The following is a 13128-nucleotide window of genomic DNA, read 5'->3' as shown; positions in this document are numbered from 1 at the left end:
GCGGACTCGATGCCGGCCGGGGCCCCACGACCACGTGTTTGGCGTCATTCGCGCGTTTGCGGTGCCAGGGTTCAATATAGTGGTTGTTTGCTTGAAGCGCGGCGGTTGGCGTTGTTCGCGTATAGTTTTGGCGCGGTGTATTTAAGCGCAAACTAAAGGGAAAGTGCACCCAGATTTGCATAAATTTGTGTGTTCAAGTTATTATAATGGAATATAATATTTAATTTTCTTTATTTCAATAAAATTATATAGTTTAACTAAGTTTTATTCCGACTGAGTTTGGCATATTTTTGCAATTGAATTTTTATTTATTTGGGTGACATTGTGTCAAAAGAAGCTATTTTGCATCATTAGTTTTTCCATTGTCTGGTCATACAAAATGCGCATGTGAATATTTCTGGAGTTTTTTTTGAAAAGGTCCAATAAAGCATAATTTTCAGTTTTTGTTTTTTGAGTGTTTTTTAATACCCCTGACTCTCTGGTTGGTTTTGTTAGAACAGACTCAGACCAACAAAATGTGTACATCCAATTCCAAATTTAAAAGCTTTAAGTGCTCTAAAAACTGCTGTCCTTATTCAGACTGGAGTCCCGATTCACTCCAGATTACGGTATCCGAAGTTCGATTATCCGAAGGTTTGTATGGGACTTCGGATAATCGAATCACGAACATCAAAAAATCTGTATATTTTTATTTTCTTGTTATTAACATAAAATTCGAGTTCTGCGACCCGATTTTAATCAAAAAATGCCCGCATTTTTTTGTTCGGCCGTGTTAGGGTGGTCCGAAAAAGTGCCGTTTTCGTCGGTTTTCGCATAGAACACATTTTTCAAAACTCCATAATTCCCCGCCATTTCAACCGAATTCAGCTGTTTTGAACGTAATGAAAGGTGATTGATTGGGCTATTGATGAGGGTTGATTATTACCTCGATTAAAACTGAAAAAGTGACATTTTACCAAAAAAGTGGTAAAATTACACATTTTCCGAGGTCAAATAACACATTTTTTCTGCTATAAAAAATGTACCCCTTCCCAGATGTAATATCAAAGACCTGGCAACCCTGTCTTAAGCTATGGCCATTTATGTGATATTTATGTATTTTTTTGAAGATGGGTCTCACTTGTATACAACAACACAATAAAATCAAATTATTCGCTCTGCAGCATTGCCTTGGCGTTCTCGATTGCGAGATTCCTACTCGAAACTATAGGCAATTGCAAACTTCTTTTACACCTAAGCTTCCATCCACCCCGGGATTCGAACTGACGACTTTTGGATTGTTAGTCCAACTGCCCACCAGCAACTCCACCGAGGCAGGACCCAGGGAGACGACTCCTACACCTGGACTGAGCTAACGACCTAACCTCTTGGCTAGACCGGGGCCAACATTGACTTCTCCATCCGACGGAAGGCGTGATCAGACAAATCTTGTCTCGAAAAATGCCACCGGGATCGTCTGGGATCAAACCCAGGCCGACTGGGTGAGAGGCAACCACGCTTACCCCTACATCACGGTCCCCGGCCACACGCAGTAAAAAAATATGTCAAATTGGAAGGTGTAATTTTGTGAGGTTGAATATTACCTCTTTTATGATGTAATTTTACCAAAATTTAGACCGAAAAAGTAACATTATACCAGAAAAGTGGTAAAATTACACATTATCAAGGGTAAATATACACATTTTTTCGAACATAAAAGATATACCCCTTCCCAGATGTTATATTACTATGATTTTTTTCACTGTGAATTTCTGGATCCATCATCCGACTTTTGGTTGGATAGGTCATCAAAAGACCTTCTAAAGAGTTCGAAAGTTTGAAGATCTGGCAACCCTGTCTTAAGTTCTGACCACCAAAGTGTTATTTTTGTATTTTTTGACCCAATATATAAAAATAAGCCTTTTTTAATTGGATTGTTAAAAAAATCAACTTTTGATGAATGTTTTTTAACAGCACACTAATTAAAAATACCACTTTTCCAATATCTAATGATTTATTTTGGATTATTCAGTATTTTGACGAGTTGAAATTCTGGTTCATCGTATATTTTTGTCTTTTCATGTTTTCTGAAATAATACTAGTTTAAAAAATGCACTAAAATGTTAAACGAGCAATTCTCTGAGTTTTCGGTCATTCGATTTTTTTTGTATTTTTTAATCCGGCGGAAACTTTTTTGGTGCCTTCAGTATGCCCAAAGAAGCCAATTTGCATCATTAGTTTGTCCATATAATTTTCCATACAAATTTGGCAGCTGTCCATACAAAAATGATATGTGAAAATTCAAAAATCTGTATCTTTTGAAGGAATTTTTTGATCGAGTTGGTGTCTTCGACAAAGTTGTAGGTATGGATATGGACTACACTGAAAAAAAAAATGCTACACGGTAAAAAAAAAATTTGGTGATTTTTTATTTAACTTTTTGTCACTAACCCAACATTTTCTAATGTCGATATCTCAGCAACTACATGTCCGATTTACAATGTTAAAATAAGAAACATTCGTGAAATTTTCCGATCTATTCGAAAAAAATATTTTCAAAAATTTAAAATCAAGACTAACATTTTAAACGGGCCAAACATTCAATATTACGCCCATTTGAAATGTTAGTCTTGATTTTAAATTTTTGAAAATATTTTTTTCGAAAAGATCGGAAAATTTCACGAATGTTTCATGTTTTAACATTGTAAATCGGACCTATAGTTGCTGAGATATCGACATTAGAAAATGTTGGGTTGTTTGGGTGAGACTTAGAAAACATCAATTTTCCTGTTTTTTAGCCTTTGTATAGCAATATCTCAGCAACTGTGGGTCGCATCAACAAAGTTCAATAAAGCAAAATATAGAGAATTTTCTCAGCTTTTCAAAAATATTTTTTTCAAAGGTGGGCAAACATGGGCATTAATTTTAAAAAATGAAAAACTGCGACAATTTTCAAAAAAGTTACCTGAAAATGGATATAACTTGAAAACGGTGCACTTTATCAAAAATTCACTAAAGTTCTTTTTGATTGCAAATTCGATTTTACATCGAAAAATGAAGTTGAAAAATTTTTGCGACCGATATTTCGATTTTTTGAAAAAATCAGTATTGATTCAAAAAATCATTACTCGGTCAAAGATTTTTTGCCCATTCTGAAAATTTCTGAAAAGTTGGCATTTTATGTCCTCTAAAACATATCAAAAAATAAAAAAAAATTAAAAATAGTGTTTTTTTGCAAATCAAGTTTTAGTGACAAAAAGTTAAATAAAAAATTACCAAATTTTTTTTTACCGTGTAGCATTTTTTTTCAGTGTAGTCCATATCCATACCTACAACTTTGTCCAAGACACCAACTCGATCAAAAAATTCCTTCAAAAGATACAGATTTTTGAATTTTCACATATCATTTTTGTATGGACAGCTGCCAAATTTGTATGGAAAATTATATGGACAAACTAATGATGCAAAATGGCTTCTTTGGGCATACCGAAGGCACCAAAAAAGTTTCAGCCAGATTAAAAAATACAAAAATTAAAATTAAAGAAAAAAGACCGATTCCGTAGAGAACTGCTCAAACTTTGTATGACCATTAAAATTTCAGACGGGAAATTTAGCATAAAATTCGAAAAAATATATACATCGTTAGTATCATTGTTCAAACGTATGATATTTTTGAAGTATAATCGTAAGATTTCGTTAGAAAGTTTTTCAAATGTACGCTCTCTCATCATCATGTTTATGATACTCTTACATGATTTCCAATATTTATCATTCATGTTGAAATTTGTTGGTATTTCAAATCTAGCTGTTCGTTAGGACTTGTAGACTTAATTAGATACAGAATTTTTTTTTACAGTAGGTAAACTTCATGATACTTTTTGTTATTTTTCACATTTTGATAGACATTGAAAACTTTGTTTTTTTTGTTGTTTTGTGCAATGTTCTTTATTGCATTTAAATTAAAATAGAAATTTGAAATATATAACCATGATGAAATACAGTTTTTTTAAATGTTGTGCCCAATATCTAGGTTGTATTAACATACTTGCAAAAACTTATGATGAATTCAAAATAAAATTTGACAGCTGCAGCAGAGTCTAGGAAATTAAAAAAGAACCCTAGTATTGATTAAAACTACAGCAAACGCTTTCAAGAATGTTGTAAAACCTTTAACACTGCTTCCCAAAACTCAAAATTTTCGATTAAATTCTAATGACAGCACTATGAAAAAGTTACTTAAATTACGTATTGTGGATCTTTTGCAATTTGTGTGACATTGTTCAAAATTGTTTTTAAGAAATCTTCAAAATTATGTTGATGCATTGGATTTGGTGCGATATCCATCTATTGAAGGTTTTTGAAGAAACAAAAAACTTGAAACTATAGCATTCATGCACTTGGCAACCCTGGCTCAAATCACACTAAATAAAAACTAGTGAGTCACGCTCGCTAATCCCACTTGCAGCCACGGTTCCTTCACTCTTGGTCGAATGCACCTCTTTCGGAGCGCTCAGTTGCATTCTAGCTTGTTAGTTTCAACTAATCCACCGGACGACGACGGTTCTAACCGCCCCAACTGGGGGGCGGTTGTCGGATAGTTGGCGCGTTCTTAGTTTCGAGCCCCCCCACCGACCGTGTTGTGGACGCCGACTGGAGCGGATAGTTTGTACTAGCAGACCTCGGTGCAACTGCGGTCCAATAACCGACCAGGAGGTAGTTCTTTTGTAGTAAATACAAAAACTACCGCTGAAGGGATCCTATGCAGTCGGAGGAGGAGAAACTACAGGCAAAACGACCAGCCAAATCAAGGTTTTAAAACTAAATAAATAAATAAAGCTGGGGGCCCTCTTTTGGGGTATGACGCTTTTGTTAGAGAGAATATTATATTTCTGCAAAATTTAAACCAGGCTGGCATGCCCTTCAGCGGGGTCGCTTGTACTTGCGTCTCTACAGGGAGGAACTACAGGGCCAACTATCGGCCCAACGAAACGGGACCAGAACTTGGAGGAACTCAGGTACATTCAGAGACCCGCAGGGTGTGGCCAAAAATGGTCGGACCAACGCCAACTCGTTCACAAGAGTGCAGCCCGGTTCTTTTGAACTCCACCACGAGTGTCCACGTGCGCGCCAAGACTTGGCACTCGAGCCGGATTATTCCGACGACGGAGGTGGCGACGGAGGAACGGCCAAGATTCGGAGCCAACTTTTTCACAAGGTAGCATCACTGCAACAGGTTGACGTGTGGCCAGCCACGGTTCCCGCGAAGGTTGGACGGATAGATGGATTGGTCATGTTTGGACGGATTCCGAGGAGGAGGTGTGGCCTGATAGCCTACACAGCGTATTATTGGCACGTGCCACCATCGCCGCCTTGTTCGGTTCTAGCCGGTAGTTAAATGAACTTAAAAGGGGAAAGGAATGGAAAGCAACGTCGGAACGGTGCCAACGGATTCTTTTTTTTGGGTTTGATGACGGCCCACTGCCAAAGTATCGCGTGACGAGTTGTTTAGAAACTTAATCAGCCTAATTATATCGTGCCAAACGTGATTAAATTTCGCCAAGTCATGTCTAACATAAATCACATAGAACAAAAACCAACAGAAAATACAGTATTGATAATTGTTATAAAAACTATCTTAATTGTGTTGCGGAACATTTAATTTTATTGAACTCAACCATAAGTAATTCAAAATTTAATTTTAAATACTTGATTGTACAGTCGATCCAAAACAAATTTTCGTATTTTTTATTTTCTTACTTTGAACATCAGATTCGAGTTCTGCGACCCCATTTTAGTCAAATTTGATGGTTTTGCCTGTAAAATTATGAAATGTATTTTTTCAAAATTTTATCGCCATTTTGGCCGCCATCTTGGATTTAAAAATTCTAAATTACTTTTTGCAATTCCGTCGTGAAACTACTTACTTTTTCTGTCATTCCTGAACGACGAAATAGCCTACTTTTCTGTACCAAAAATAACAGAACGGAAATAGCAACACTTTTCAAAATAAATGCTGAAAAGTTCTACTTTTCAGCACTTAAATGGGTGCTGAAAAATTGAACTTTTCAGCACTTGTTTCGAAAAGTAACACTTTTCAATTTTTTTTTGATTTAAACGATTTATTGACAAAATACATGAAAATTTGACTTAAAATTCCACTCAATGGGTGTTTTTCGTAATTGCAAAAAATGTTGTATGGAACTCGTTGCAAAACTTGATTTTTTCAGCACTCGTCGTATTTATCCAACTCAGTGAACCTCGTTGGATAAATGTACGACTCGTGCTGAAAAAATCCTCTTTTTGCAACTTGTTGCATAAACTACTATTAGAGTAGTCTAGGGGGTCATACTAAAGCCAACAATCGAAAATAAGACAACGAAAAAGTTTTTTGTTCGTGGTTCGATTATCCGAAGTGAAATTTTGCCAAGGCCTTCGGATAATCGAGTCTGGACTGTACTAACAAAAAAATGCAACTGAACTCACGGTGTCTTGGATTATATAGTAAAGCTTAATTTGCATGAGATCATATTAAAATTTGTGCTTTTGTAGTCATTTTTTTATTTTTTTTTACTTTTTGCCTTCTCCCAAAAATTGTGCTGATCTTTGAAAAATATTTTGGTTTTCATCTATTAATTTAGGTTAGTTTGCACATTTTTTTTCTTCAAAATATACATTTCAGGGAAAAAAAGGTTTTCAGATAATTTTCTAAAAGATTTGTACTTCACTAATAAACGAAAGCCGTTTTTCTGAAGAGATAAATAATTTTTATGGGTTTATGTGAGTTGTGTCATTTTTTCAAACAGGAACTCTATTTTATTTTTTAGTACAGTTCAAAATCGATTTTTCGAAGTTTCGATTATCCGAAGTTTGATTACACCGACCAACAAAATTTCTGCGCAGGCTCAACTCGAGGAAAAGCATGAAGTTTGGGGTCCCCAGAAACACGTGCACTTTGAATTTTTCAAAAAATATTTAGACAGGGCCGAATGATTATTTTCCAAAGTTCGTATGGAGAATTAGTGCGGTTCGCTACTCTTACATATTGCATGCAATTTTTGGATTGTATGCAAGAGTGACGAACCGCCCTAATTCTCCATACAAACTTTGGAGAAAAACCATTCGGCCCAGACTAAATATTTTTGGAAAATTCAAAGTGCACGTGTTTCTGGGGCCCCAAAGTTCATGCTTCCCCTCGAGATGAGCCTGCGCAGTCATTTTTTTCAATTTGTGTAGGTCAGTGTTATTCGAAGATATACACACAAAAAAAAATCCGAATGTTACATCATTTATGATGTAACAGTTTTGCACGTAATTAAACATTTAAATTTAAATGAAATTTGATGTAAATTTGCAACAAATTATAATCTAATCTAACCCTACACAGCAAAAAATCCGATGGTAAAATCGCATGCAAAAGCATGCACATCACCTTCGTTAAAATAAACACTTAATATTACACACTGCATGTACATTTTTTGCAAACACAAAAAAAAGTTGCAACCGACGGGATTCAAACCCAGCACCAACAGTAAGGACTGGTGCCTTAGCCCACTCGGCCATCAGACCGATGAAAAGCTGTAAGGATAAACGCATATATGAGCTTGACATTTCGGTCAAGTAGGTTTCCCATACTGATGGGCTACATATTTCAGGGAGTAATATTACACAGAATTTCATAAAATAATGCAATATTTATTTTACACCCAGGCCTTTTACACGCAGCTGGATTACTACATTTTTAGCTGTGTAGCGCAACCAGTCTTTCGAGGGCATGATGTAAATTTGCAACAAATTATACGTAAAAACATGATGTTACGTGTGATTCAACCGTTTACGTTGAATCTCAAGATTACATGAACTGAGTTTACATGTGATTAATTTTGTCTGTGTCGAGTAAATTCACATATTTTTTCTGAGTAGGACTTCGTATAATCGAATCAAGAACAAAAAAATATTTTCTTACTTTTAACATCAAATTGGAGTTCTGCGACCCCGTTTCAGTCAAATTTGGGTGGTTGATTGCCTAATATATTTAAAAGAAATGCAAATTTTCCATATTTCATCTCCGCCATTTTTGACGCCATCTTGGATTTACAAAATCTAAATCACTTTTGAGTAGTTCAAAAATAAAAGCTCAAAAATCAAAAATAAGACAACAAAACAATGATTCGATTATCCGAAGTGAAATTTTGCAAAGGCCTTCAGATAATCGAGTCTGGACTGTATAAGATTCTAAAAGATTAATTTTTAAGAGGTTTTCCATTTCATTGAACATGAACTGATGGAAATTACTGTTCACACTCGACCATCTGAAGCCTCGATTATGCGAAATTTCGTTTATCCGAAGTTCGATTATCCGAAGGTTTGTGCAGGACTTATGTTCACAGTAAAATAAAATATAAACTTCGGATAAACGAATCATGATAAAAAAAAAATTGAAATAACAAGTCATAGTCTTAACATTTAAATGAAAAACGTTTTAGAATGCATTTACACTAGTTCAGTTGTTTTGCAATCATTAGTTTTCAAAAAATGTAAGATTTGACGAAAACAAAAAAAAAAATAGCGAATAAAAAACTTTTTGTGGTACTGTGCATCGAAAATTTTCAAAGATTCAAAAGATTTTTGAATGAACCCAAACATGCTAAAAATGACATGGACAAAAACTTTTAAAAATATTTGTACCAGCCTAAGTCCTTACTGAACAATATGAAGTTTAGCGAACTTGTTCAAAAGTTATGCTAAAAGGAGGTAAAAGTTAAAAAATATCATTCTAAATTAGGGCGTAAATTCGTCCAGTCCTTTTTTGACTGGAGTAGTAGTGTAGCGATCCATATGTCCACCACAAAGCCACACCTGTCAAAAAAGGTAAATATAAGATTAAGAGTAAGATTACATAACGAATTCCCGGAATTTCCTGAGATTTTTGAGATACAGTACAGACTCGATTATCCACCTTGGAAAAACTTTGGATAATAGCAACTTCGGATGATCGAGACTTTGGAAAATCGAGTCTGGACTGTACTGATTAATTAAACGCTCTAAGTTTTTCCCCTTGTTTTCTTGCCAGGATAATATTTAAAAAAAATGTTTAACAAAAACTTTTTGTGCACCCCGTTCAGGGTGAGGGGTTCTGTAACATTTTTAAATATATTGAAAAAAAAATCTTAAATTAAAAAACTTGAGTATTTTCGAAAAATACGATATTTTGTGAAAATTTGTGTATTTAATTTAAAAAATGTTACTTAATCCACCTTTAGGTGGTTGATGCCTTCCTCTCATTTATAGTGATTCCAACCCCCCTAAAGTGTCCATATGTTTATGGATCTCTCCTAACGTTCGCAGCACCTAAGAGGTCCTAATAAAAATAAGTGATGAGTAAAAAAACAGACTACCTACAGACTTTTTGTCAAGATTATACAGACACGGCCTTTGAGGAAAATGGCATCCCTCTACACGGCTTTTTCGTGGCGATCAGACCCGACCAGTTGAGGTTATGTGAATTCAGACCATTTTTTAAACTGCTTGTAATTTAAGATAGGTAAGTCAGATCTTGAAAATTCTTACTCCACCTAAAAGGTCTTCTCATATGCTTTCTAAAAATATATAACATGTGAGGGTTTCATGAAAAAACCACCCTTTTTACCATAATTTTAATTTAATATGAAACAGTTTTTTTTAACATAACTTTTTAAATACATGATAAAACTGCATGAATTTAAATAGCAACTTAGGGGACGTTAAGACGGATCGATTAAAACCATTACGGCCAAAATCGGTTGAGCCTGTGACGAGATATTCCAGTGACATTGATTTGGTACACATGTCTACATACAGCCAAACACACAGACATTTGCTCAGCTGGTGATTCTGAGTCGATATGTACAAATGAAGGTAGGTCTAGGAGGTCTAATTAAAAAGTTCATTTTCCGAGTGATTTTATAGCCTTTCCTCAGTAAGGTGAGGAAGGCAAAAAGTGTTTTCGTGATTTATGGATGGTCCCTATTATTGTTAAATTAACAGAGCCTAATGACAAAAAAATGTGCCGAGAATTCGTCGTGTGAAGTAATCCAATCATTTCATTTACATTTTCTTGGCAGGAGTGGTGTGTAGTTCTTCCTCGGCAAATGGATCGCTTTCCAATATATCAAAAATGGTAAATATTATGATCATATTACAAGATGAATAGATGAAACAATGTAGTTTTCCAAAACAAAGCAATAATGTTTTATATTTGTTATTCCAAAATAGAAATGTGTTAATTGCTTGTTATTCCCAGTGCATTCTTCTGTTATTGACGTCTCCAATCCAACCAACTAACTTACAACTTGCTAACAACAATCATATATTTTTGTGACAAAAATCCTTTAAAAATGAATCTTATTTGAGATCAGCGACTAGATAATAATAAACGAAAGTTATCTTGATTCGATAATCCGAAGTGGAATTTTTGGCGATGACTTCGAATAACCAAATTGATCCAGCAGAACAACTGTGTCCAATCACTTCAATTGACCAACCCAAAACTACAATAGGGACGTGGCGTTACATCGTGCTGCCACCTGGTTTTTTAAGCGCAAGAGTGTAAAAGTGCTGAGTCATCGTCTAAAAATAGACGGTGTCCTATCTCGCCCAGCAAAACGAAGTCGATAAAGTAGTCGGTTTCGATGAGCAAAAGTGGAAAATGTGGTCTAAAAATAGCGACGCCATCCCCCTATGACATATGTTGTCAATGCCTTCTATAGGGGGATGGCGTCGCTATTTTTAGACCAAATTTTCCACTTTTTCGCATCGAAACCGACTACTTTATCGACCTCATTTTGCTGGGCGAGATAGGACGCCGTCTATTTATAGACGATGACTCAGCACTTTTACACTCTTGCGCTTAAAAAAACCAGGTGGCAGCACGATGTAACGCCACGTCCCTATTTATATGTTGCCTCTGTGCACAGCACTCTGCGTCAATTGAAAAACTCCTGCGCAAGACATTCACCTCTGGGTCTTTCACAACTCAAAACAGGTTAGGTTCGACAAAAAACAACAAAATTGTCTGTGCTACCTCATCTTTATAAGTAGCAGTCGTGGCCGAGCGGTTAAGGCGTCTGACTAGAAATCAGATTCCCTCTGGGAGCGTAGGTTCGAATCCTACCGACTGCGACAGGTTTTTTGAATTGTTGCACCGCGCGCCGCCACCTTTTTGTCGACGGGGCTCTTCGGGAGGTTACGAAAGTTGTTCCGCTAAAAACAAAATGTCTCACAAAACGTATCCACGAAACTAATAGGAAAGAAGGAAATCTGGCGCGAAAGAGATTGCTTGCATGCTCGGCAGACGGCAGACATAAGAAGTGGCCGCACACGAAATCGAACGTGAGATCTCTTCGCTTCTCCGAATCATGGCATCCTCTGTATGCTACGACGACATGTTGAGTCACGTCATATTCGGATATGGTCGCGCGCGTGGAAGATGCAGCAGCATCTTTATCATGAAACGCGTCGCGGCATGCTTTGATGTCGATGCCGAAAAGGCTGTACCTTTTTCGGAACCCTCTTCCAGGAGAAGTGAAAACAACACCCACACGGGAAACAGGGAGGAGAGTGCGGTTCCACACAGCTGATGATAACGGAAGCACACGCGGAGAATCGCTCATTCCGCCCCCGAAGCGGCAACAACGCCAAAACGGGGACGACACTCAACGGGGTTTGTTGCCTAGGTTCACGCCTCTTAGCTAAGCCACGCGGTTTGATCGAATCCGCCAACCAGGGTCACAGAGCTCGCAGCAGACCATGTACCGGCACTTTGCTATGGAAACGGCCGTTGGTGAAGAAGCGCGCTTTGGCCAGAGTTGCACGCATGTCACACAGCAGCACCGGCTGGCTGGTGGGCAGAGTTCGGAAGAGGCGTGGTAGCTGGCCCTGGCTGCCTGCTTGTACGGGCGCTTCGGGGCCGCGTTAGTAGCAGTGGTGTGTGTGACATGACCGAGACACATTGGCAGCAGCGTAAGCGTGAGAGTAAGAAATGAACAATCTGCACCAGGGGCGCAGGAGTGCAGGAGTGCATGACCGGGCCGTCGTCGCGTCGGGTACCTGCCTGTGGGGTGGGTTCTCGACGTGTAGCGAGTGTACGCGAAGTCGCGCAGTGATGAATTTCTGCCTGGGGAAAGCGGGCGCTGCTGTGCGTGACTTACTCATGGTTGATTTGTTTTAAGTTTTGTAAAGGTGACCAGAAGTCAGCCGTTTAGTTTTAGACAAACATTAAAAACTTGATTCAGAATGCAACAATCAAAAAATGGTTTTCAACATGGTATTTTTAGAAACATTTTACATAAATTAATTTATTTTCCATTTTAACTTACTATTTCTGGGCTCTGTATTCAGAATCTTGATTGGCAGTATTTTGATAAGTGAATCTTGTCTATAAAGAAATTAAGTGTAATGTGTAAGCATAAGATTTATTTAATGCCATTTTAGGTTTGAAGAAATGTTGGAGTGGGTTGAAGAATCACTTCGACTTTTTCAGCGAAGTTGGACGTTGGAACACGAACTTTAAGGTTATGAGGTTTTCGAAAAATCTAAAAATCTTTAACCTTCTCCCGCCAATGGTTACTACAGAGCACAAAAAATGTTCACTCAATTTTTTTGGAACTTGGACAACTTTTCATGGTTCTTGAAGTTACAGGTGTTCATGTAGAATGTATACTATCATCGCCCCAAATTTCATCAAATTAGGTTTGGTTTTCATTTGATGCCTCATGATTTCCAGAGTTTTTGTTTGAAAAGGTCCAATAAACTATTGTCTTTTATATGTTTATAGGACCTATTCAAAAAAAACTCTAGATTTCTACTTCATACTTTAGAAAGATTGTATTCAAGAGAAGAAAATTAAACAAAAAAAATATGTGAATATACTCGTGAATAAAATCATGTTTTGCGTATAATTTGTTGCAAATTTAAATCAAATGAGCAATTCTCTACCAAAACCGGAAATGGATTTTATTTGTATTTTTTGGTTTGGCTCAAACTTTGTGGGGGCCTTCCCTATGACCAAAGAAGCCATTTTGCATCATTAGTTTGTCCATATAAATTTCCATACAAATTTGGCAGCTGTTCATACAAAAATGGTACGTATATATTCGAAAATCTGTAACTTTT

At 36.8% G+C, this 13128-nt stretch overlaps 1 non-coding gene across 1 annotated transcript; it reads left to right on the top strand.

The window, feature by feature from the left end:
- Positions 1–11054: 11054 nt before the first annotated feature.
- Positions 11055–11136, top strand: Trnas-aga (transfer RNA serine (anticodon AGA)). The gene has a single exon. It is a non-coding gene; the product is annotated as a tRNA-Ser (tRNA).
- The last annotated feature ends 1992 nt before the right edge of the window (positions 11137–13128 follow it).

The sequence above is a fragment of the Culex pipiens genome, chromosome 3 (assembly GCF_016801865.2).
Source record: "Culex pipiens pallens isolate TS chromosome 3, TS_CPP_V2, whole genome shotgun sequence".
NCBI lineage: Eukaryota > Metazoa > Arthropoda > Insecta > Diptera > Culicidae > Culex > Culex pipiens.
The sequence above is the reverse complement of the archived record's forward strand: the minus strand, read 5'-3'. Positions and strand labels throughout refer to the sequence as shown.